At 43.4% G+C, this 25,522-nt stretch overlaps 1 protein-coding gene across 1 annotated transcript in view; it reads left to right on the top strand.

Moving 5' to 3' along the window:
* The window catches only part of ARHGAP35 (Rho GTPase activating protein 35), a 120,157-nt gene continuing 94,635 nt past the window's right edge, over positions 1-25,522 (top strand). The window contains exon 1 of the mRNA XM_032612289.1: positions 1-180. The gene's annotated coding sequence lies outside the window, so the exon portion shown is untranslated. The remainder of the gene's footprint in view (positions 181-25,522) is intronic.

The following is a 25,522-nucleotide window of genomic DNA, read 5'->3' as shown; positions in this document are numbered from 1 at the left end:
GGAGGTGGAGGAGGCGGAGGAGGGAGTCCGCGAGGGAGGGTCCGCCCGGCCCCCCGCCGCCGGAGCTGCTGCCGCCGCCTCCGCTGCCGCTGAACGAGGAGCAGCAGAACATGGCGCCGGGGCAGCCGTCGCCGCTGCCGAGATCCCGGAGGCTAGGGCCGCGCTGAGGGCGTCCAGCTGGTGAGTGCGCGAGCTCGCGGGCCCCGGCCGCGAGGCCGGGCGCCGCCCCGCTGCGGGGTCCAAGGGGAGGCGGAGACGGCGGGGCCCGGAGCCCGCGAACAATGGAGGAGTCGGAGGGGGAGGGGAGGGAGCGGCCCCCCAGCCCCCCGGGCCCCGCCGGCCCCGCCGCTTCGTGCTGCGGCCCGGCCCGCCGGGGCCCGTCTGCCCTTCGGACTTGCCCCTGCCCGCCCAGCCCTGCTGTCGCCGCGTCTGCCCCCGCCCTCCAACCCTTTGGGATCTCGGTGTCTGCCTCGGCCTCCCCCCCAACTCTGCTCCCAATTCTGCGCCTCCCCCTTCCCTCTTCCGCCCCTCAGTGATGCCCTTCGCCCCTCCTAGACTCTGCAGTGCTCAAGGGATCCACCTTCTCAGTGACCCTTCCGCATCCCTTAATTCTGGACCCGCACTTTGAGATTCGTGATTCTTCTGCCTTCTTCGATTCCGCTCTCACCACCCTGGATCTGCCCCCTTCTTTGACCCAATCTTCTGTTACCCTCCGCTGTTTCACCGCCAGGAGCTGTCCCTCTAGGACCTGCGGTTCCACCTCCTTGGTGATTCATCCAAACCCTGTTCGTCTTGGCACTGCTGCTCCCAGGTCTTCTCCTTGGACTTAATTCCACGTCCCTCTTGGGCCCTACTGCCTGCTGACAAAACCTGCTCCCCCCGCCATACCCCTGGACTCTCTGACCCTCGTCTGCCTCAGTTCAGTTCCCTGCCCCCTCTCGGACTCCGATGCACCATGCTTGCCTCCTCCCCTGCTCAGACCTTGCTCCCGTCTGCCATTCAGAGCCTTTCCTCTCTTCCAGACCTTTCTGCCTCCCCACTCTGCCCCTCATCCAATCTCAGATCTTGCTGTGCCCTCCAGCCTGCTTGCTTTCCGACTTTGCCTTCCATGAGGCAGCCTCCTCCCCCTTCTCTGACCCTGCAGCTCTCTCGTTTCTGCCTTTCACTTCTCTGACCTTTCTCCCGAACTCAGCCTCTCCGCAGCCTCAAGCCCTGCAGTCCCCAGTTCTACCCCAGCGTTCTCCTTGCTGTTTCCTCTCTTCCCCACCTCCCTATTGGCCCTCTTTTGAGCGGTTCCATTCATTTGCTCCGGCTTCCTTTGACCTGTCTCCCCTTCAGTACTTCTCTGTGTAAGACCCGCTTCCAGCCTCTTTCTCCAAGTCCTGTCCTCTTCATTTTGGTCCTTCTTAGATTTGTCCTTTACCTCACTGAACCGTCGATAACTTGTCTCTGATCCATCACCCCCTTCCCTTCCCATTCTGCACCTCAGACTTGCCCCCAGTCCTTTTTGCACCTGCTCTTTCATTTGTTCAGTTCCGCCCCATCCTCTCTATTTAATGCTTTCCTCACAGCTCTGCCCCTTTTGGAGCTGTCCACTTGTCCACCTATTTTTTGGACCCATTTTAATTCTTACTGCTGTCCCTTCTCGGTGTGGTCCTCTTTAACTCTGGTCATCTTGCGACTGCCTCGCACCTCTGTTGCCTCTCAGTTCCAAGTTTTCCACCTGATCTTCTATCCCCCCACCATTTTGATTCAGCTCTCAACCTCCACTCTCTCCTTCCTCGTATTTGTCCTCCCCTTTTTCCCCTACCTCTTACCCCCTTACTGAGTCTCCTTCCCCCTGCTCTGCCCAGTATAGAGATGTTTTCCCAATCATTCCTACCTGTCACTCCCCCCACCCCAGCTTCCTCTTAGAGCTGTCTCAGTTCTGGGCTAGAGTCTCCCTCCCTTTTGTGACCCCTCTCCCAGATCTGTTCTTCATTGCCTTGCTTTCTCCATCTTGTCTTTCCCCTTGTATCTTGCTAGGCTTCTTCTCTTCCCATTTAGTTCCTATCAGGTTTGCCTCTCCCAGCTCCCCTGCTTGACCTGCCCATTCCCACTGGGTGCTTCCCTTCTTCAGGCATGCCTTTCTCTGGTCTCCATCCCTCAGCTTTGGAGGGGAAGGGGCTGGGTTGGGCCTCGGCTTCTGCAGCTCAGGTTTAGACTGCAGATTCGCTCAGCTCTCTGACCCTGAGGGTTTTATCTCGAGGGATCCTGTGAGATCTGAGTAAATAGGTGGGGGCTGGTTGATTGGTTACTGCTCTCGAGTCTGGGAGTGTCCCCCCCATCTCCCCCATTTCTGCCAAGGTTAGTGGTGGTGGGTGTAGGTCTCCTTTCCACTGCCCCGCCTTCTTTCCCGCTCCCATTTTGCTCCCCAGCCCCTCCAGGCCCCTGGGCTTTGCAGTTGTGTGTCCTTCGGAAAAGGAGAGTGCAGCTGCTCACAGGTCTGTCTTCTCTTTCTCACTTTCCCTCCCTCCTTCTCTGAGCTATTGAGACAGTTGTACCCTCTCCCCCCTTCACCTCCAAGCCAGCACCCTTTGGGAGAGTTTAGGAGTATGCTCTTTTGTTTTTTTCCAGCTGACAAGTCATATTTGTTTTACCTTCGGCTGGGGAAATGCCAGTTCTCCCCCAGTCCCACCGGGGGTTGTGGTCGCACTTGCTGTTTACTGCTGTGGGTCTGCAGAAGCTGCCAGTCTTGCCTTCCCTAATGGCCTCTGGTTTGCTTTGTGCCCTTTGGGAAGGGTGGTGGAAAGTGGGCTTATTTCTTTTTCACCTCTGCCCCAGGAAGGATTCAGCTTCCTGGTCTTCAAAATGGTGAGGGCCTGGGTTTGGAAAGCTCTTTGCAGTTGTTTGTTGAAACAGAGTGCCAAGTGTCACTTAGATTTCTGCCCTCTGGTATTGCAGGCGCTCCCAGCCACAGGAGTTGAACGCTTATAGGTAGATCTATGTTTGGGAAAGGGAGGGGGCTCATTGCTGTACCAGGAGTATGTGGGTGGACCCTGACGCTCCCCCAGCCTTCTTTAAATTTTTTTTTTTTTTCCGGTTCGTGGACCTCTCACTGTTGTGGCGTCTCCTGTTGCGGAGCGCATGGCTCACGGGCCCAGCCGCTCTGCGGCATGTGGGATCCTCCCGGACCTGGGCACTCTCAACCACTGCGCCACCAGGGAAGCCCTCCTCCAGCCTTTTGACTGCCCTGATTTGGTAGAGTGAGAAATGGGTGCCAGGAACTGTCTGATATGATTGGGTTTTTGGTTTATTACCTGCGGAAGGTACCTTTGCTGCCTTTTCCTTGAGCTTTGGTGATCTCATGTTGGGGGTGGGGTTTAGTAAATTCATTCAGAGGAAGAGGTGGTTTTTACAGAAAACCAGACAAACATTTTCCTTCCTTACCTTGGGAGAAGGAAGCTTTTGCATGTTCTAGGTTTATTTATTTTATTTCTTAAGTAAATCAAAAGCCTGATTTTTTTTCCCCCCTGTGGCCTAGGGCAATTGCATATTAAAGCAGCCATCAAGCTGTGAAGGAGCGTTTACAGGAAGGACTTTATTTCTTAACTGAGCTATAATCAAACTTTGTTTACTTCAGCACTTATTTAGAATAGCTCTGTGTGAATGCATGTGAAATAAAAAACATTCACTGTCATCTACAGAATTGAACCATTGACTCATCAAATGTTAGGGCATTTGTATGTGAGACGGTGAGGGGGGCTGGGTAGTAGATCCATATGGCTCCTTTAGTTTCTAAGTTTTTAGGACTTTAAGTTTTGTGACAAGCAGAGTCTGGTAATTTTAATTATCTGTGGCATTTGTCTTCACCATTATTGACTTTAAGAATTTTGGTTTATTTCTGTTAGTTTCTGTTCACTTCTGAGTTTTGGCCTTGTGAACCATGATTAATTCTCTGAATTTGTTTGAGTTTATGTTCCTCATGTTGGTGTAAATAGTTGTTTTGTTTTTTATTCTTAACGTGGAAGTGGCAGCTAATTAAGAATAAAAACAACTGTGTATGCAGTACTGCTTAAATTCGTGTTCCAGGGTTTTAACACCACTGGCAGCATAGAAAGTTTCTGCGTGCCCAAAGCTTACGTTTACATAATAGGAAGAGAGGAGACAGAAGAACAAAGAGCTGATTTTTCTTCCTAAACTGGTAACTGATGTTCCAGAGCTTGTCAGATTTCTCTGATGGTAGCAGAGGCTCCAACTCCTGTATCAACATTTGTTTTCATGAAGGAATTGGGTGCTACAGAAATCTGAGGTGGTAGCCTTGGCCTTCTGGAACATTTAATGTGCCAGTTGGGGGTGGGGTGTGGAGTGGGGGATGGCTGTAGACGACTGTTTTCGACCTAGTAATAGGTCTTCAAGGGCTCTTGCCCTGCCTAGAAAATCTTTGTATTACTGGCCTGATTAAAGTTTCTGTCTTTTTTTATACTAGCCTTTCTTTTTGGCTATGTCCCCCCTCCCTTACCCTCTGCCCCTTTTTTCTTGCCATGATGAAGGCCAAAGATTTAGGACAATAAAAAGATCAGAAATCCTCTTGATACTGGACACATGCAAATTGTCCTTGTGCAGATCCGTGGGCCTAATGGTGACTTTTGACAAAGGACAGTCTGGGAGGAGTGAGGGTTGCATAGGTGACTGTAAACTACAGCCTCATAGGTGTTTGGTTAGTCTGTATGTGATGAGGAAACACATCAGGTCAATATAGTTGGAGATTGAAAAGATGAGACTAAGTTGTCTGTTTCCCTCTAGTCTTGTCTGCTTTCCCCTCTTCGTCTGCTGTGGTGTTCTGAGAGGTGTTAGGTCTCTTGTAGGGCCTTCCTGTGATCTGCTTTGACTCTTGTCATTCACCAACTGGCAGTCTAAACAGTGTGTTAACGTACTCAGTCACTGTGACGTTTTATTTATCATCCAGTTCAGTCGTTTAAAATTTCTTTTCCACACTATATGAAATAGATAAACTTGGAGATTCTCTGCTTGAAGAGGGAAGGTGACCAGCAGAAAACTGTTGGGTTTGGAACAACAGCTTGAAGCTCAGTGTGCCTCGTCTAGCCTCCTCATTTACAGTTGGGGAAATGGAAAGCTTGCAAGGGGCATGCTGACAGGCTTCCTGTCATAGTTGAAAAAGTAATGGGCATACGGGTAGGAGACCTTCTGGTCTAGGCCTTAACCTAATTAGAGGGACACTTGGACAGAGTGCTTTACCTCTCTGGGCTTCACATTCGTAGCCTGGAGTCTTGTGTGCCATTCAGCTCTGATTGTAGATTCTCGTCCTGGATCACATACCACATCAAAGCTGGGACTGGGACTGGGCTCCTGGTGCTACACTTAACCACTGCACCCCCCCACCCCCCCCATCAAATCCCGTAACCCAGAACGGGCCAGGCAGTGGGGGGGCTCTTTCCTCAGGGGATGCGGTGAAATGAATTGAATTACCTTTGTTGTATGCTTTTTCAACAATAAAATAAACACTTGCCTCTTTTTCAGGCATTCACATGAAGATTAGTTTATAATTTGGGGAGAAAGGGGCATCCAGACTGTATTAACTACATAACTAAAACCATATACCTCTTAAAAACAATATGGAATTTTTCAAGCTGAGTCATTGTTGACCTAGGCTCTCAAATAGCAGTGTTCTGAATAGCACTTGAATGCTGGAATTAAGAAATGCAAACAAATCATTCATGTTCATCTTCCTGAAAGTTTATTTCAATTTAATTTTTGATACTATGCTTTATCAGGCTTCATCTATGAAGAATTCTTGAAAATAATACTTGGCATCTGTCAGTCTAGTCTTCATTTATTTGCTTCGCTGATGTTAAGAGACACCATTAAGTTGATACATTAGCAGAGAACCAGCCATGAAGCATCCTCACAGGAAAGTAATATTTATTTTAGTCAAAAGTAGCCAGACTTGCCTGTCTCCTTCATCCTTTTTGAAATGAGCATTTTCATTTTATGAAATTTGTGGCAGTTGTGATGTTGTATTATGCATCTATAGGTATTTCATACTTTTTAAAAAAATTAATTTATTTATTTTGGCCGCGCTGGATGACATGCGGGATCTTAGTTCCCTGACCAGGGATTGAACCTGCGCCCCCTGCAGTGGAAGGGCAGAGTCTTAATCACTGGACTGCCAGGAAAGCCCTCATACTTTTTTTTTTTTTTAATTATTTATTTGGTTGCACCAGATCTTAGTTGTGGCACATGGGCTCCTTAGTTGTGGCTTGCAAACTCCTAGTTGCGGCATGCACGTGGGATCTAGTTCCCTGACCAGCGATCGAACCTGGGCCCCCTGCATTGCGAGCGTGGAGTCTTAACCACTGCACCACCAGAGAAGTTCCTACCCTCATACTTTTTTTGCTCTCCTAGTGTCTGCCTTCTTATTTGGAAAATGTTTTCTTGCTAGTCACTATTGTAATATTTGCGTTTGGTAATCAAACTTGAACAATTGAGAGGCAGCTTCCTATGGCGTAAACAATGTTGAATTGATAAAGAAGAAACCTGGGTTCTAGCCCTGGCTCTGCTGCTTACTAGCTGAGTGACTTTGGCCAAATCATTTTCACTTCTCTGGGCTACAGTTTCTTCATTAGAAAAATGAAGGGATTATACCAGTTGGTTCCCATTATTTCCCATCATACCTAGCAAAATATCTTGTACATAGTAGGCCCCCACTACATACATGCTGATTGAAGCCAAGCTGGTGCCAAAGACTTTTTTTTTTGGTGGGGGAAGGGGGGAGTTGGGAAGATGTGTACACTGACCATAGTGGCTATTTTTAGGCTTGAAACTCTTAGATGGCATGCCCTCTTGGTCAGCATTTAATCCCTATACATACATACACACATACATCGTAAGCGTCTTGACCAGGGCTACACAGCTAATAGATGCTAGGGCTATGTTATAAATCCATGTCTGTCTGATTCTAAAATTTGTGTTTATTTTATTAGACTGCCTTGCCTGTCTGGGATGTAAGAATAAGCTGTACTTCTAATCCATGGAGGAATTCATAGTCAGTTATAAACAATTAACTATATATATAATATGGGGTGGGGTGAGGGAAGTAAATGTTCAATAGACTATTATTAATTTCTAGCTGCTTTGGAGGCAGTCCCATATTAATCTTAAAGATTTTCATATTCAGAGACTGAACACACATTAGGTTCCATATCACAGTATTTTAAAAGGAATCCACAGCCACAAGTACCAGCTTGTCTTTCTAGTCAGCATATTGAAGAAGTTGAGCATTTTATTTCTGACCTGGATTCACACCCAGGTGTAACAAAACTGTAAGCAAATTTGTCTAACAGAAATAAGATGGAAATGTTTGGTCACGTTATGGCCTTAAATCTATATTTTGGGACTTCCCTGGTGGCCCAGTGGTTGAGAATCCGCCTGCCAATGCAGGGGACATGGGTTCGATCCCATGTCCAGGAAGATCCCACATGCAGGGGAGAAAGTAAGCCCGTGCGCCACAACTATTGAAGCCCGTGCTTTGCAGCAGGAGAAGCCACCATAATGAGAAGCCCACGCACCGCATCGAAGAGTAGCCCCCCCGCCCCCGAAGCAACTAGAGAAAGTCCGCGCACAGCAACGAAGACCCAGCGCAGCCAAGAAAAAAAAAATCTATATTTTCTTTGGCAAATAGAAAAGTATCTGAATAGCTCTTAATTGATTTTCTTCTGAGAAAACTCTCTAGACAACTACAAATGTATAGATAAAAATATACTTTGCCCCTTGACTTGTTTGTGTGGAGCTCCCTATAATACTTTTTAAAAAAAATTTCAATTCAGAAAGTTATTAAATAATGTTGGGGTGAGAGAGTGTTTTCCAGCTCCAGCTAATAGCCTCCTGAAGTGTAAAAAAAAATATTGTTGCATTGTACTTCTTCCCATCTCCATTTAAAAGAAAGGTCAAAACCGAGGCTTCATCTATTGCAGCCTGCACTGCTTAGGAATAAGACAAGGAAAATGATTACTGTTAATTGCCATGGGCAATTAAAAAGGATTCTTTGTTCAGTAACAAATTGATTGTGTACAAATGAAAGTCAGCACTGCATTAATACAAGATTATTAGATTCTTGAAATCAGCATCTTCAGCTAGAGTGGCTTTCACTTCAAGGGAATTGTGTCACTGGGAGTAGTGTACCTAAATGCTTGGTGATTAAAAGTGGCACTAGGTCTTATACTTCCTTGGTGGCGCAGTGGTTAAGAGTCCGCCTGCCAATGTGGGGGACGCAGGTTCGAGCCCTGGTCCAGTAATATCCCATATGCCACGGAGCAACTAAGCCCATGTGCCACAACTGCTGAGCCCGCGTGCCACAACTTCTGAAGCCCATGTGCTTAGAGCCCGTCCTCCGCAACAAGAGAAGCCACCGCAATGAGAAGCCCGTGCCCCATAGTGAAGGATAGCTCCCGCTCTCTGCAACTAGAGAAAGCCCACAAGCAGCAACGAAGACCCAATGCAGCCAAAAATAAATAAATAAATAAATTTATTGGGGAATAAAAAAAGTATTTCTAGGTCTTTATTTTTCAGAAGTGCTTATTAAGTTTTTAGGTGGAAGACTGGTAGATGCTGCTTTTTTTTTTTTTTTTTTTAAATATTTTGGCCAGTCATTTTTTTTTTTTTTTTTTTTTTTTTTTTTTTTTTTTTTTTTTTTTTTTTGCGGTACGCGGGCCTCTCACTGTCGTGGCCTCTCCCGTTGCGCAGCACAGGCTCCGGACGCGCAGGCTCAGCGGCCATGGCTCACGGGCCCAGCCGCTCCGCGGCATGTGGGATCTTCCCGGACCGGGGCACGAACCCGTGTCCCCTGCATCGGCAGGCGGACTCTCAACCACTGCGCCACCAGGGAAGCCCAGGCCAGTCATTTTTATTTTCATTTTTAAACTTTGTACGTGTATGTTGTTAAATTTTTTTAAATTAATTAATTTACTTTTGGCTGTGTTGGGTCTCCGTTTCTGTGCGAGGGCTTTCTCTAGTTGCGGCAAGCGGGGGCCACTCTTCATCGCGGTGTGCGGGCCTCTCACTATCGCGGCCTCTCCTGCTGCGGAGCACAGGCTCCAGACGCGCAAGCTCAGTAGCTGTGGCTCACGGGCCTAGTTGCTCCGCGGCATGTGGGATCTTCCCAGAACAGGGCTCAAACCCGTGTCCCCTGCATTGGCAGGCAGATCCTCAACCACTGCGCCACCAGGGAAGCCCTAGATGCTGCTTTTGTAATATCATTTTTAACGGGCTGATACCATTGAATATTTTAATGCTGCTGACCTATAGGAAATTTCTTCCACTGATTGGTCAGTCAGTTGAGGAATGCACATAAAACCGTTGATAAATGAGGAAAAAGGACGCTGACTGCTGCGGGAGTGGGTTATGGCATATGCCTAGTATTGGTCAACAGCCATGAAGGCTTAAAAATGGCCAGTTGAGTTAAAGTAGTTGTGATTTGATGTTATATGTGTATATACAGGGAATACATATTTCTTATGTACAGATTCCCTTAACGTTTTTTCTTTTTGTTTACTTTTTTTTTTTTAATTAAGGAGCAACTTACATGTAGAAAAGTACATAAATCTTAAGTGTACATTTCTGAATTTTCTACATCTTGTACAGACCCCTTTTTCATATGATGGGGCATGATTTCCTTTTCACACAATTCTTCATAAGTTGGAAACTGTTTGAGAGTCTATCTGTAAGGCACTTCAGTCATGACTTCAATATACAAATGTGAATGTGTAGGATCATATTTATAACTTTTCCAAGTTTGTTCGAGGTCATATACCTGATAATGAATGGGATAATAGTGATCTCGTACAAATTACAAGTGTTGAAAGCATCTTGTAATAACAGATCTTTCCTATTTGTGTTGTAATTCCAGTTTTTGGGTCTCTGTTTACTTGGAATTGAAAGGAAATAGATATGGTCACTGCTGTGACATCATGATGGGACTGTCAGGCACGCAAACTGGTGTGAACTTTCTGGAAAGCGGTGTGGCAGTGTTTTAAGAGACACAATCCTTGATCTAGTTATAGGTATCTATATGGACCAAAAACTAGAGATGAGGACCAAGATTTTATACAAAGATGTTAATTATAGTGATGTGTACTGGAAAGAAGAGAAGCAGTCTAAATGTTTTAACTTTAAGGGAATGGTCACTTTATGGAAAAGTCTGGAGTCATGTAAAAAGGATGTTTTTGGAGAATTCTTGACATGGGAAAGTGCACACAAAATAAAATTAAGTATGAGAAAAAAGCAGGATATAGAACTATAAACAGTGTGGTTCCAGTTATTTAAAAACATATATGGGAAAATGGAAGAAATATGCCAAAGTGCTGTTAGTATTTATCTCTATGTTGTAGAATTTCGAGTGATTAAATTTTTTTTTTCTGAGCTTTCCCATTTTCCATGATTTTACTGTTTTTGATTCAGAGGAAAAAAAGGTTAAACAATTTTTTTTTTTTGACATAGCAGTTGTATTGTTTGTTTTTTCTTGAAAACATGAAGGAAAAATTGAGCTGAAAAGCAAGAAATTAGTAATAGTGAGGTCTGTTGGACTCTAGTACCTTTGAAGGTAAGGCAGTTACCCTTTCTTAGCACAATAATTGAATTATAAATTATAGCAGTATTACCAGTTAATAACAGCAGTATGCTTACTGAGTACCAGGAGACTCCTGAGTGTTCGCTCATATTCTCCTCGCGGTAATCCTCTGCTCTGAGGTGGGTGATATTTCATTTTCTAATGAGGGAGCTGAGGCTTCCTGAGGGAACTTACCCAAGGCCACAGGGCTGATAGGTCCCTGAGGCAGTCTGGTACAGAGCCTTTGCTTGGAGCCCCTGCTTTCTGCCACTTTCTCTGCTGTGCTGTACACTTTACAGAACTGATTTTACCCCAGAAATGAGGAAGATAAAAGTCTACTTCATGGCTGATAGCTGTAGCTATACCAAGGTGTTCCCCACCCCAACCATGCTTGTTTTAAAGGAGCCATGAGTACATTACTTTTTCCTTTTCTTGGTCAAAATCAGGAATGGACATGGAACTAGTTATATCGTCCCTTTTATGGGCCAAAAAATTCTTTAGATCAGATTTAAATAATTTTATTTAATGTAGTTGATTAATTTTACTTAAATATTTAAATAACTTAAATAATTAAGGACTGTTAAGCAGAAGAGGGAACAGATTGGTTCTCTGAGCTCCAAAGGCTAGAGGTGTAGGTAGACAAGTTTTATTTTTTCCTTTTCCTCCCCATTCAACCAGTGTTTGGGTGTCTACACTGTTTAGAGTACCAGTTGTACAGAACATGCCTCCTCCTCTCTGAGAGTTTATATGCCATTTGTAAAACAAAAGCAATTCTTCCCTTACAGGTGACACAAGGAACACCCTGTTTCTGTACCAGAAAGTAAAAAATTTAGAAGGCCAGTGGCCTGATTTTTTTTTCTCCCCGATCTTATCTTAAAGAATTAAGTGCGACTTAACATTTCAACACAAGAATGCGTTGACTAGGAAGACAGATACCATCTTATTATGAGAAAGAAAGTGGTCCACGTTTTATCTTGAATACGGAATAATTTGGAAATTAGAAATTTTACCTTCTTTGTTTTTATTGTTGTTACTAACAGGACATTTGCACACACATATACCTGTTCATTTATTGGTCATTCTTTCTTTCACGAGGGAGAGCATCGAAGACCTGATGTTCATTTGCAGTGTGAGGGGTTTACATTTAGACCTGAGGAAGAAATTGCAAAGTAGCTTGGAGGCTCCACAGGGTTTTTTTGTTTTGTTTCCCCGTTTATTCTGTGAACCCATCACATTTGTCCTAGAACACGTCAATAGGAGCACAGTATTCGTTGAATTAAAGATACGATTTTTTGAGAGAAACCAGGAAAAATAAAGTCTCTGGAATCTTTCAGTCCTTAGATTCTTGGGTTTCTTCAAGAAACTTCTTTAAAAACCCTTTCTGCCGTTTTCATTTTGCTTCTTACCAACTTTGTGACCTTGGACAAGTCATTTATCTTGAGTTCTTGTCTATAAAATGGGCCTAAATACCTATTCTGCCTGCTACAAAGGCTTTTTGTGTCCACATTTTTTTTGGAGAACTAAATGCCAACAGTGGATGTGGAATTCTGTAACATTGGACAGTCTTTCAGTTTTCTGGGAGGATGAAAAAGCACAGTTTGATTAATTAAACTGTTTAGGTAGGCCAGCATGTTAGAGGAAGCCTGATGAAGTTTTGAATCAGTAGAACAGCACATGCTATTGATCTGTAATCTTGTAACTCACCCCAGGTAGCAGCCAATTTTAGGGTCTCAGCAGGGTCTCACACATCTAAATGTTGCAGGTCATAGGCCAAGTAGCAGTTGTTGAGGTCTGTTTAGTATTCAGTGTTAGCGCTGAGGCCTCAGTTACTCTTTCTCCCATCATGATGCATGGCCTCGGGTCGAGTCCCAGTCCCACCACCTCTTGCCAGCTCTGCACCCTCAGACAACACACTTAAACTTTGGTGCCTTCAGGCACCTCATCTATAAAAAGGGGCATATAATAGTGTCTACTCATAGGGTCACTGTGCAAATTAAAACTGATAGTGTATTTAAGAAGCTTAAGATCATGCCTGCGTCATGGTAAATGCTCTGTAATGTCATTATTAGTGCAGTAGTTCCAGACTTGGCTTTTACAGACCAGTTGACAATATGGTGGTGGGGAAAAAAAAATATTAATTTACCAATTTTTAGTTTCGTCAGGGAGGACATTAAAAAAATAGAAAGAAAGGGAAACTACTCACCGTTATTTCCTTGAAGAAAAAGGACCCACTATTAGAATAGAAGACAGCCATTTTCTCTTTTTTGGCCACGAGGCTTTCGGGATCTTAGTTCCCCAACCAGGGACCCCTGCAGTGGAAGCGCAGTCTTAACCACTGGACGGCCGGGAAATTCCCAAAAGGTAGCCATTTTTAAGGAAGTTGGCAGCTTTACGTGGACTATGTAGGTGTATGTTTCTAATTCTCATTTTTACATAGACTGGAGAAAACTTCCACAGGCCAACACGAGTAGTATGTGGACAGGTATTAAATAGACAGATACCTGTCTCAGTTCCTCCATTTATTGTCACCTTAAGCTCTTCTCTGAGCCTTAGTTTTCTCATGTGTAAAGTAAAGATACTAATAGCTATCTCACAGGGTTGTTTTGAGAAACCGGGGTAATGTATGAAAAATGTTTGGCATATAGTAAGTGTTCAGTTGATAGAGCTTGTTATCCTCAAATGATTAGTTGAGTATCAAGCCAGTTAAGCGAAATCCCCTGTGCTTTGTGCCACTGGGAATTCCGAGAAGTAGGGTATTGTGCTTGATTGCAGAAGTTTCCTACAAAGGTGTCCTCTTCATTCTTTCCTCTCTCGTTTATTCTTGACAAGTCACTGGAGGCACTAAACAAAAACCTGACTGTTGTTCCCCTGCTTTAAGACCTTTGGTGCTTTTCTATGGTCTGTAAGATTAAGTCCAGATCACTAGTGTGTTCTATGGAATCCTTTATACGCTTTGGCCCATCGTGCCTTCCCAGTCTCCAGAACACGCTCTGCTCTTTTTCTGCCTCTGTTTTTAAAATTAATTAATTAATTAATTTTTGGCTGTGTTGGGTCTTTGTTGCTGTGCGGGCTTTCTCTAGTTGCAGGGATTGGGGGCTACTCTTGGCTGCGGTGCGCGGGCTTCTCATTGCGGTGGCTTCTCTTATTGCGGAGCACAGGCTCTAAGGGGTGTGGGCTCAGTGGTTTTGGCTCACGGGCTCTAGAGCGCAGGCTCAGTTGTGGCACCTGGGCTTAGTTGCTCTGCTGCATGTGGGATCTTCCTGGACCAGGGCTCGAACCCACGTCCCCTGCATTGGCAGGTGGATTCTTAACCACTGCACCACCAGAGAAGCTCTGCCTCTGTGTTTTTGATGAAGCTGGTTCCTCTTGAGAGTTCCCCTTACCTATCCTCTGATTGGTGAATTTCCTGCTTATTCTTCAGCATCCTCTCAAGTGTACACTATTGAGACCTTTCTTCCTGGGGTTGTTCCTCAGCTGTGTTCCATTAGCACTTTGCTGGTGATGTTGTACATATCACTTTTTTGTGTGTGTAGTGATATGTTTGTATGTCTGAATCAGCAGTCACAAAACACCCATACTATTCCCTTATCCCTGTTCCTTGGCCACCCACTCACCTGTCCCCTTTGGAGACATCAGTGTTCCACCGGAGATATTTTTTTCCTTCCAGAGATACTTTCTGCACATATAAACAAGCAAATAGAAGTATGCATGCACCCCCCGCCCCCTTTACGTGAATAGTAGCATTCTATGATTACTGTTCTGCATCTTCCTTTTTTCCACTTAATATTTTGGGAGATGTTCAGTGTTAGCACAAAGGAAGCTTCCTTGTTCTTTTTTTACAGCCTCGTGGTATTCCAGTACACAGATATACTGTAATTAGCCAGTCTCCTATTGATGGATATTGGATTTGTTTCCAGTTCTTTGCTTTTGCAGTCAGTGCCGTAGGGGAAACGTGAATATATGTCATTTTGCACGTGTGAGATTGTACCTGGAGGAGAAATTCCTAGAAGTAGAATAGTTGTCTTCTACTACTACTTCTTTTCTTTTTTCTTTTTTCTTTTTTTTTTTTTTGGCTGCCATGGCTTGTGGGATCTTAGTTCCTTGTCAGGGGATTGAACCTGGGCCACTGCAGTGAAAGCGCCGAGTACTAACCCCTAGACCACCAGGGAATTCCTGTCTTCTGCTCCTTAAAGCTAGGAATTTGTTTTAAAAAAAAAAAAAAAAGCTAGGAATTTGTTTTTTTTTCGCTTTTCCTCATAAAGTGCCTAACTTGTCACTGGTGCCTAATTAATGCCTGAATGAAGGATAGAATAGTCCAGCTGGTAAGCCAAGATGGATTTTTGAAAAAAACTGGACTTTGATATCCTAAGTCCAGATATCAGGGGTCCACAGCTAAATCCTAAAGCTTGACGAAGTTCTGGCAGCTGTCCCCCATGGCTTTGGGTGTTATAATAGCCCATAGGACATGGTTAGAAGATGTCTGTGTAGCTCACTCAGCTTGGGACAGATGTGACTTTTCAAAACCCCCCTCCCAATATGACAGTCAATACAATATCCCTCTCCCCTGTGAGCTCACCCCTAGGGAAATCCTTTTACTCTCTACCAAGTGAAACTAGGTCCTCAGAGACTCCTGCAGTAATAATAGCCAATACTTCTTTAGTCCTTTCTATGTGCTAGGCACTGTTTTATACACTTTACATGTATTCACTCAAGGAATCCACGTTAACAGACCCCGGAAATAGGTACTGGTACTATTCCTGTGCCCACTTTACAGATGAGGGAACTGAGGGCAGCATGTGTTTAGGTAATGTAGGTGGATTCAGAGAAAAGAGAGTAAGAAAAAAACACCTGCCCCTTAGAAAGTACCAAATTGTTACACAGTTTTACCAGGCTGGTTTTGTGTGTGTGCTCTCTTTTCTCTCTGTGTCTCTGCAGTTTCACCTTAATTATTGACCTCGATTATTGGGAAATATTTCTCCCACTGAAGGGTATTTGGATGAACATGGTACATTCTTTCGTTTGTCCCCTTGATCCCTAGTTTAGCTTACCTGTTAAAGATTTCCAGAATGATGTAGCAGTTAACTCCAGTTCCATTTTCTGCCCCTCCTTTTTAGTGAGGTCCTAATTGGACTTTATAATCTAGTTTTCTCATCTAATCTTACTTTAGCAAAATACAGTCAAAGCCTGTTACCTAATTCTTTCTGTTATGCTTCCTTGAAAAATTTGCTTTTGATATTTGGGGAATAGCCCTGGGAATTTTGGTATTGCATGATGTTCAAGGGGAAAGCCAGTGGCATGTGTTGTGTGTCATCAGCCAGCCTGGAATGCTCACTTTAATAACCATGTCAGATGCATGTCTTCCCAGAAACCTTGCCCAGATCCTTTCTCTATTTCCAAGCTCTGAATCAGCATCAGGGATTCTTTTAGATCAGCCTTGTCTAATCACCTCTGTCCTTTACTATGGCCACCAGCTGCGTGTTTCTACTTGAAATGTAGCTAGTGGGACTGAGAAACAGAATTTTAAATTTTATTTAATCTTGATTAAACTTTAAATGGGCAAAGCATTAGGGAGCGCAGATGTAGACTGTATCCTCCACAAGGGAGAGATTCTTCTTTTCCTCCCTCTCCTAACTCTGACATAGGACCATGCTTCTTATGTATTTGATGAATGTTTGATAAATAGCCCTCAGATAAATAGCTGAAATATGTAAAGAAAGTTAAAATATTCCTTAAATTCTACTTCCTAGGAATAGCCATTTTTAAGAATTGTGTTTTAGTTGTAGAAAAAATTGACAGTTTTCATTGGCATTTCAGTGATTTCTGCAAAGGATTCATCCTTGATTCTACAAATTGAAATTCACCAGGGTTGTTGTAGGTTTGGGAATTTTCGGAGATGTGGAGGCTTAAAATAGATATAATAGAAAGGGTCATACGTTTAATAGAAGTATGACTAATATTGGTCAGGTAGCTTTATGAAGATTGTTGTGACATAATGGAATTCTGTCCTAATGATTAGAGTCCTTGGTGAAAATCTTAAGAGGATGAATCATCATTCTTTCCACTTCCATATCCCAGATGATTTTGCTGGCATTTTGTTCTGAGGATAAGTTGGGTGTTCCGGTGTTTTTGGCTTGATTCCTTCTTGGGATGATTGGGGTATCTGAAGAGAGAGATTTAAGGATTTATTACTTGCTAGGAAGACAAGAAGCAGAAACGGATCTGCTGTCATTTCTTTTCCATAGTGGAAGCAGCACCATAGGCCAGGTTCTTTTTGTAAAGGGGGAGGTAGGGGGCGTGTGTGTATGTGTGTGCTCACGTGCATACGCTTTTCCCATGTAAAAATGTCACTGATTTATTAGTTTTTTTTTTTTTTTTTTGCGGAACGCAGGCCTCTCACTGCTGTGACCTCTCCCGTTGTGCGGGGCACAGGCTCTGGACGCGCAGGCTCAGCGGCCATGGCTCACAGGCCCAGCCGCTCCGCGGCATGTGGGATCTTCCCGGATGGGGGCACTAACCCGTGTCCCCTGCATCGGCAGGCGGACTCAACCACTGCACCACAAGGGAAGCCCTGATTTAGTTTTTATTAAATTTCCTTGAATCCCTAATTGTTTTCCCTACTCCAAATCATTTGGTTTTGGGAACTTCCATTCTGTTCTGAAATGATGTAGTATTTACATTGTAAGTGGGCTGGTGATGTTGGGGCCTAGCGAGGCATGGATAGAGTGATGAAAAATGATAAAAGTGTGGTGCTCAGGAGTAAAGGAAGGAATTTTTTAAAGTCTTTGAATTCAGTGGAATGTGGCATTGGATCCTGGAACAGAAAAGAGAATTAATGGAAAAACTGAAATCCAAATAAAGTCTGCAGTTTAGTTTTTTGTACCAGAGATAATTTCTTTGTTTTGACACGTGTAAGTCTAAAATTATTCTAAAGTAAGTTTAAAGAAAAAGCCAGGAAGAGCAAGAGCGTTTAAGGGCTGTGAGTTCCCTAAGTGAGGTGGGGTTTACATAGATTTAGATTATATAAGGGCCCTCTGGGAGCTCTGCCTCTCTCTCTGTCCACTTCCCTCGTTAAAGTCAGTGTTCCAGTCACGTTGGATGACTGTAGCTCTTCCAGAGGTCCTTGCTTCTGACTCTTTTCATATACTGTTTTCTTTTTTATGGTATATTTTCCTGCCACCCCTTACCCCCAGCCAAACCAAACCAAAACAAAACCGAAAACAACCCCCACAAACAAACAAACCAAAAAAACAAAAACACAAAACTTAACTAATTCCTTTTAATTCCTTAGGTCTGCCTTAGATTTTATTTCCCTCAGAAAGCCCCCCCCTGGCCTGCAGTGGTCAGCGCCTTGCCTGAGTTTACTTATTACCCTGTGATCTGACTGTCTGCTTGCTTCTCTCTTTATCCAGCTACGTCTTAACACCTTGAAGACAGGGGCTGTGCTTTTCACCACTTTATCTCTAAGCATGTAACCCAGGAGTCTAGGCATCATTGATGTTCAGGAAATGTTTCTTGAATAAATATCTTTACAACAAGAAGCAAGACTCCTGCTCACACCCCCTCACCCTCTCAGACCCCACTGGCAGTCTCCCTTATTCCTTTAGGGGAATGGTGACTGTAGTTTGCTGTATAGTGGCATATATGCCATAGGTGGCCAAATCCCTGCCATAGAGAGAGAAATCAGGACTTTAGAGATGAGAGAGCACATTTTTAACAAACTTAGTCTTGTATTTCAAGCTCCCAGGGGTCCAATTCAGGAAAATATTTTGTTTTAAAATCTGCTAGTTATGTACCAGACTGTCTTTTCCTGTACTACATTAATTTATATCTCACTTTACACTAAGAGATAGCGTGTAGGTTGTTTTAAATCTGTTCTTTAAGTAAACCATTATCTAGATAATATTGTCAGATATGACGCCTGCTTTTGAATTTCTTACATTCTATTTGGGGGAGAATGAACATGCTTACCCCACAGTTTTTTACTGTGACATAATAACATGAATCAGGTAGTGAGAGTAGCGCCCTTTGTTGCGCTGGGCAGTGAGACATTGCCAGTGCTAAAGCTATTACCTCTGTCTTCAATTTCCCTTATGTCGGTATGACCTCTAACGAGCAAAAAGGTTGATGAATTTGGGTTGCATCTAGTTAGACGGGGCTTAGAGATGCAGATTCTAAGGAAAAGTTACGAACTCAAGGGTCTGTGGACCCTTAAGGGATTGAGATGGGGGAATGTCCATGATGCTGTCAAGAGTATGTGCTGAATTTTGGTTCTGTTTATTTTCTGTGAAGAGAGGATCTGTAGCTTTCTTTTAATTCTCAAAGGAATCCATGACCCAGAAAAGATTAGAACCACTGGTTTAGAGTAACACCGACACCCATGGCCTCATTTTGTCTCCCTTTTATTTCACCGTTTTAGATTGGGCCCTGTGTTTTGTTTTTCCTTGATATTTATTTGGAGGCGTCTACTGTTGAACATCTAAGGGAGGGAGGAGTGTGTAAGTTTTCTTTTTGGAAGCTTGGTTTATGGCTCTTAAGCCTTCATGTATTCTCTCATTGTTTAGTAAAAATGTCTTTGTATTTGAAATATGATTACTACTTTGCTAGGTCTAAGTAGCTGAGCAGTGGTCATATAAAGATGAAAATGACTAGGCTCTGGCCTTAAATAGGCTTTCAGTGATATACAACGTAAGTGCTCAGAAATGGTAGCTAATAGTCTCAAGGGAACAACTGTCATGTAGTGTCATGGCTATAGTCTTGGAAGATGTGTACAGGGTAGAATAGGAGCATGAGGGGAAAATTATCCAGACTTTATTTTATTGAAATTTCACTGTTGGGGTTTCCCTGGTGACACAGTGGTTAAGAATCCGCCTGCCAATGCAGGGGATGCAGGTTCGAGCCCTGGTCCGGGAAGATCCCACATGCCACGGAGCAACTAAGCCCATGCGCCACAACTACTGAGCCTGCGCTCTAGAGCCCGCCACCCATAACTGCTGAAGCCTGCGCACTTAGAGCCTGTGCTCTGCAACAGGAGAGGCCACCGCAGTGAGAAGCCCGCACATGACAACGATGAGTAGCCCCTGCTCGCCGCAACTAGAGAAAACCCACACGCAGCAACGAAGATCCAATGCAGCCATAAATAAATAAATAAAAATAAATTTCACTGTTGATTTATCTCATTACGTCATTGGTATTTTGCAAACCTTTGCATGCAGGGGTGTAACATAGCACCTCATGGTGCTTAGGGTCATTGACAAGCTGGAGAGGCCCAGTTGGAAATACAGCAGTGACTGAGGTCCAAGCTGTGACACACGCATTCACGTGGAACTCTTTTAAAGACTGTTGACACCATTTCCCCCCTTCTGTGGACAAGGTTCTCTTTGCCCATAGTCACTCAGCATGTATTTATTGGCCACCTGTACGTAGGGTGTGTAATACTGGACTGGAACCTTTGACTGGACTGTTTACTTACTAGGAGATGGCAGTATCTTTTGATCACTCCCCATAATCAGTATGGTGACAAGGTCCTTTTTGCTGGGAGGCAGTATAGATGGCCTTTGGAAGTCAAAATGCCTGAGTTCTAAACCCAGCTCTGCCATTTGCCAGCTGAGTATCCTTGCATCAGGTCAGTTGATCCCTCTGAGCTTCGGTTTCTTCTGAGATACAACTATTATGTAGGACTTTAGCATTATATACTGCATATCAGCTGCTTCACAGAGGGCCTGTCATGACGTAGTCAAGCCCAATAAGTAGAAGCTGTTTTGTTACTAGCTGATGGAGATTATAAAACTTGGAGAAATTCTCTCATTTTATTTATTCACTAAGGATAATTACTACATCACTCAGAAGAGAGATTCTACATATGTGAATGGGAGGAATTGGGTACTCCTGGTTAGTATTAGAAACTGTGGTTATGTCTTTTTTTTTTTTGGTTAGTCCTATTTGTTCCATACTTTTTACTAGCGAAAGATTCCTAATCTGGGTTCCTGAATTTTTTTGTGTAAGTACATTTTTCTGAGAGAGAGGGTCCATATTTTCATCAGATTGTCAAAGGGATCCTTAACTGCCAAATGATTAAGAATTGGTTAATTGACCTATTAGGTCAGTATAGAGTCACAATTGGTACCCTTGATCTGAAATTATCCATTATAGTAAGATATTACTGAGAGAACTGATCCAAATAAAAAGAACATAATGAGGATATAGAGTGAATACTCAAAAGCTTTTGTGTGCCACCCTTATCTATTTATTTATTCTTTAAGCTGGGAGGAAGGGGGACAAGTAAGAAAGGAAGAGAGGTATCAGAGGGAGTAAGAATCTACCTGAAGAATTAAATGCCAGCTTCTTGCCCACATATTCCACAGACTGATTCTAGGTCATCACTCAGCCTCCTCTTCCCTCTACTATAACTTCCAATGAGGCTGAATCACTTGTTTTCTTCCAGACATGTTTTAAGGTTTTATCACCTCATGTTGGTCCCTCTGCCTAGACTCTACTTTCTCCCATAATTTGCAGGTCCAGTTCTCTGTGCTTCAGAGCTCCTTCCTGATGCTGCCTTTCTTAATTGTTATCAGCTTATACATCCCTTGAAAGCACTCACTCTCATTCATCTTTTGTCCTCCAGAGGCATAGTCCTTTGTATAGAGTTAGGCACTAAAGTGAAGAATGATGCTTAAGGTGGAACCGAATATCTGCTAAAGGGAGGAAAAAGATACAGGTTAAAATTACTGAAAACAGAAGCAACCTAAGCGTCCATCATCGGATGAATGGATAAAGATGTGGCACATGTATACAATGGAGTATTACTCAGCCATAAAAAGGAACGAAATTGAGTTATTTGTAGTGAGGTGGTTGGACCTAGAGTCTGTCATACAGAGTGAAGTAAGTCAGAAAGAGAAAAACAAATGCCGTATGCTAACACATATATATGGACTCTAAGAAAAGAAAAAAAGGTCATGAACCTAGGGGTAAGACGGGAATAAAGACACAGACCTACTAGAGAATGGACTTGAGGATACGGGGAGGGGGAAGGGCAAGCTGTGACAAAGTGAGAGTGGCATGGACATATATACACTACCAAACGTAAAATAGATAGCTAGTGGGAAGCAGCCGCATAGCACAGGGAGATCAGCTCGGTGCTGTGTGACCACCTAGAGGGGTGGGATAGGGAGGGGGGGAGGGAGGGAGACGCAAGAGGAAAGAGATATGGAAACATATGTATATGTATAGCTGATTCACTGTGTTATAAAGCAGAAACTAACACACCATTGTAAAGCAATTATACTCCAATAAAGATGTTAAAAAAAATTACTGAAAACAGAAAAAATGATCAGATGCCAGTGTGAGTTCTGAGTTCTGGGAGGGAGTTTGGGAAACCCTTTTTATAGCCTCAGTGACAGCCTGCGTAGGGAGAAGAACCCACCCTGAGTTAGGAAGCAGGAGTGTGGGGAATAGGTAGCCAACATTATGGCCTTGGCCAGGTAATATCACTTCTGGACTGGGGTTATCTTCTCTGGAAAGTGGGTTGGACTTTTTTTGAATATGTAATAGTGATGGTGTTAATGAGCATCTGCTGCTGTGTGCCAGGTGCTATGAGAATATGATAGGGAACAACCAGACAAGGCCCCCTGCTTCTATTCCAGTAGTATCGTCCCAGCCAGTATTGGGTGGGTTAGTCCCTTCATCAGCCTTAAAATTCTGTGATCTGGAGGACGGGGCACCAACCTCTGCCTGGGATTGTTGTGAGCATTAAATGGGAAAGTGCTTTGAAGATTATAAAGTGCTCTTCTCTTATTAATATTTTGAGTACCCCCCACCCCCCCACCCCCCGTCTTTGACCTATAACTTAAACAGATTAAAAATGTTTAAAATGTGTGTGAAGGTCACTGCCAGCATTCTTACATTAGCCAATCCCCAGTGAGGTTTTCATGCCATATCGTAAGCACATTAACATAGGAAGATTGGATTGAAGCTTTTTGCACCAGTAGGAGTATGAACTAATGATCCCGGGGTTTAGGTAGAGTCAGGCACTTAATTCTTTCCATTATAAGTGAATCCCTTAACAGGATTGGGATATAGATTTGTAATACCATCTTCCCTAACTAAAAATGTATTTGAGGAGAGTACATTTACTTATTAATGTTTCTGAATTGTTTTTACGTTGGGTTTGTTTCAGCCTTTTAATTGAGTTCTGTTTTTTTCCCCCCTGAAGATTTCAGGCTGTCTCTTAAATCCTTTATTTTATTTATTTATGTTTGGCTGTGTTGGGTCTTTGTTGCTGTGCGTGGGCTTCTAATTGTGGTGGCTTCTCTTGTTGCAGAGTGCAGGCTCTAGGCATGCGGGCTTCAGTAGTTGTGGCGCGCGGGCTTAGTTGCTCCACGGCATGTGGGATCTTCCTGGACCAGGGCTCAAACCCGTGTCCCCTGAATTGGCAGTTGGATTCTTAACCACTGCGCCACCAGGGAAGCCCTGTCTCTTAAATTCTTAGATGCAATTTCATGCTGGTGAAGGCTGCATGTTGGGGAAATCAAACTTCTCTACTGATATGGGGCGTTTGACCATAAATTCAGGAGATAGTTTTTCTTCAAGTGCTTGCATTTTGTGATTAGGATGAAAATTTTTTTTTTTTTTGGCGGTACATGGGCCTCTCACTGTTGTGGCCTCTCCCGTTGCGGAGCACAGGCTCCGGACGCGCAGGCTCAGCGGCCGTGGCTCACGGGCCCAGCTGCTCCGTGGCATGTGGGATCTTCCCGGACCGGGGCACGAACCCGTGTCCCCTGCATCGGCAGGCGGACTCTCAACCACTGCACCACCAGGGAAGCCCCTAGGATGAAAATTTTAAAGCACAACTCCCTTGTCTTTAAAATTGTCCCAGAACCCTCAAAACAGAGCAAATGATGCAATTAGGATGCAATCCATTGCCTGTGGGTTTCAAGGGAAATCATTTTCTCCACAATTCGGAAGCTCATGGTTAAAGGCAAGATTCCTTTTATATCTGGTGAATTTTGTCAAAAATGACCTGATACGGTGAGATTCTTACCTTGAGGTTAGAGTTTTTGAGTGTTAAGCAATGCTGTGAAATTTCTAAGATAGCTCTGATTTATGAATAAAATGTCACTTCTGATTCATTCTTTGAGACGTTTCTTTTCTTTTTTTCCTTGAAACTTTAAATGGAATTGACTTTGTTTACACTATTCTGGTGTTTTTCACTTTTGGTGAAAGGAAAGACTTCCATCCTTTCCTGCTGTCTCCTGTGTTGCGTCTTAACTCTGCTGTTTGTGAGTTCTTGGGATTGAGATAAAAGATGAATTTTTACCTACCCACCGATTTTTTAGTGTAGATATTTTAATTCCTTTAAATTTGAGACTGACTTTCTTTCCATAGAATTTAATTTTATGATTGTCCTTATTGGGGGCTAACCCCCTCAGGATTCATATGAACACAGCAGTCTGATCAGTAAGGAAGATGCTTCTTCCAGAGCCTTTAAAGAGTACTTCTATAATAGTGGAGTCACATAATTACTTTTTTTTTGGTGACTTTTCAGGTGTACTTGCTGTGTGAGTAGAGATCAATTTTTGCAATGGGTTGAGAAAAAAAAAATGAGGTTGAGTTCAAGGGCAGAAATTTATAGCATCTTCTCCCTTACATTGTTTGAGAACTGAAGAAAGGTGCAAGTACTTGTGTTTTCTCACAATTTAATGCTCAGATGACTGAAGTCATATTAATTCTTAATTGCAAATTACTGAAGTTTAAAGGCAACCATTTTCCATCAAGTCTCATTTTGGGAATGGTCTTTGTGGATAAAACCACGAGAGACATTCTGTTTCTTCTGAGTCTTGGGTGACATCAGTGTGCCCATTGAGGAGACAGCATATTGAATCCTGACCTACTTTCCCTTCCCAAGTGGGTTTAAGAAGCCGTAAGACAAGGTATGTAATAGTACTTTGAGCAACATAAGGCGCAGGCACATTTTTATGGGGAGCATATTATTAAAGTTTTGCCTCGAGGTAGATAAAAGCCTGTTCCTCTTATAGTGGAGAGCTCTGCTGAAATAGCAAACGGATTATAGTGATAGTAGCCCCTGTTTTCTCCAGAAAGCTCAAGCTGCACAGCTGTTTTTGTCCGTTCAGCCTTTGCAACACTGCAGTGTTGGGGTTAAGCCATGTGCATAGGTTTCAGAAGCAGGCAGCTAGGGCCACACGAAGCTGGGTGATCTAGAATGAGTTGCTTGACCTCTCTGAGGCTGTTTTCTCATCTGTAAAATGGGGATTATAATTGTACCTGACTTGGGTTATTGTGAAAAATGATATGAAATCATATATGTATATTGTTTATTTGGTACTGTGTCTGGCTCATGAATATTTGCTATTATTACTTGTATAAAAGAGAGATGACTAAATGGGAAAACAGCTAGTGTAGGCGTGTGTGTGTATTTAAAGGCAATTCTAGTGCATTTTCTGTTCCATCATTTACCCCACATACTGTGCAATGGGAAGACTTCATGTTGGCATGGGACTCCTGCTCTGTCCTTTTATTTCTCATCTGGCCCCAAGAAGGCCTTCAGTAAATGTTAACTAAGTGATGAACCTGAAGCCCCTCATTGTGAAGTGCTGGCTTAATTATCAGAGAAAGATGTGATTTCCTGTGGTAATTGCTAGATATATTTTTGTATATTCCAGTTTGTTGAGAGTTGATTATCTATGAAGCATTCAGTAAATCCCATTTTAAAAGACCTTTTCATTTTCCAGTCTCTGAAAGGAATTTATTGTGCCTAACACTTGGAAAATGTTTATATTGGGTTGTACAGCATGGTTTCCTGTGGTAAGGTTGTTAGAAGTAATAATGGACTGGCTAAAAATGTTAAAGCATTTATCTGTTAGGTTTGTTGGCAGATGAAGTATGAAAATGACAACAGCTGATGGC

Source organism: Phocoena sinus, chromosome 19 (genome assembly GCF_008692025.1).
Source record: "Phocoena sinus isolate mPhoSin1 chromosome 19, mPhoSin1.pri, whole genome shotgun sequence".
NCBI lineage: Eukaryota > Metazoa > Chordata > Mammalia > Artiodactyla > Phocoenidae > Phocoena > Phocoena sinus.
Note: the sequence above shows the minus strand (reverse complement) of the source record. Positions and strands in the feature narration are given on the sequence as shown.